The sequence below is a fragment of the Arachis hypogaea genome, chromosome 20, assembly GCF_003086295.3.
Source record: "Arachis hypogaea cultivar Tifrunner chromosome 20, arahy.Tifrunner.gnm2.J5K5, whole genome shotgun sequence".
Lineage (NCBI taxonomy): Eukaryota > Viridiplantae > Streptophyta > Magnoliopsida > Fabales > Fabaceae > Arachis > Arachis hypogaea.
This window is the reverse complement of record NC_092055.1, coordinates 48,272,249-48,272,934: the sequence shown is the minus strand read 5'-3', so window position 1 is coordinate 48,272,934 and position 686 is coordinate 48,272,249. Positions and strand designations below refer to the sequence as shown.

Below are 686 nucleotides of genomic sequence, written 5' to 3'. Positions count from 1 at the left end.
CTCAGGATCATAAGCTTCTTCTTCAGAGGAAGCTTTCTTAGTACTGCCTGTTGCTGCTTGCATTTCAGACAGACTCTGAAAAATCATATTGACTTGTTGGATCAATATTTTATTCTGAGCCAATATGGCATTCAGAGTATCAATCTCAAGAACTCCTTTCTTCTGAGTTGACCCATTATTCACAGGATTCCTTTCAGAGGTGTACATGAATTGGTTATTTGCAACCATTTCAATGAGTTCTTAAGCTTCTGCAGGCGTCTTCTTCAGATGAAGAGATCCTCCAGCAGAGCTATCCAATGACATCTTGGATAGTTCAGACAGACCATCATAGAAGATTTCTATGATGCTCCATTCTGAAAGCATGTCAGAAGGGCACCTTCTGATCAATTGCTTGTATCTCTCCCAAGCCTCATAGAGGGACTCACCATCCTTCTGTCTAAAGGTTTGGACTTCCACTCTAAGCTTACTCAATTTTTGAGGTGGAAAGAACTTTGCCAAGAAGGCATTGACTAGCTTTTCCCAAGAGTTCAGGCTTTCCTTAGGTTCTGAATCCAACCATGTTCTAGCTCTGTCTCTTACTGCAAAAGGAAAGAGCATAAGTCTGTAGACTTCAGGGTCAACCCCATTGGTCTTGACAGTGTCACCGATTTGCAAGAATTCAGCTAAGAACTGATGAGGATCTTCCA

The 686-nt window shown here is 41.7% G+C and overlaps 1 non-coding gene across 1 annotated transcript; it reads left to right on the top strand.

Moving 5' to 3' along the window:
- Positions 1-357: 357 nt before the first annotated feature.
- LOC112787009 (small nucleolar RNA R71) lies at positions 358-465 on the top strand. Its single transcript, XR_003194448.1, has one exon. It is a non-coding gene; the product is annotated as a small nucleolar RNA R71 (small nucleolar RNA).
- Positions 466-686: the final 221 nt, after the last annotated feature.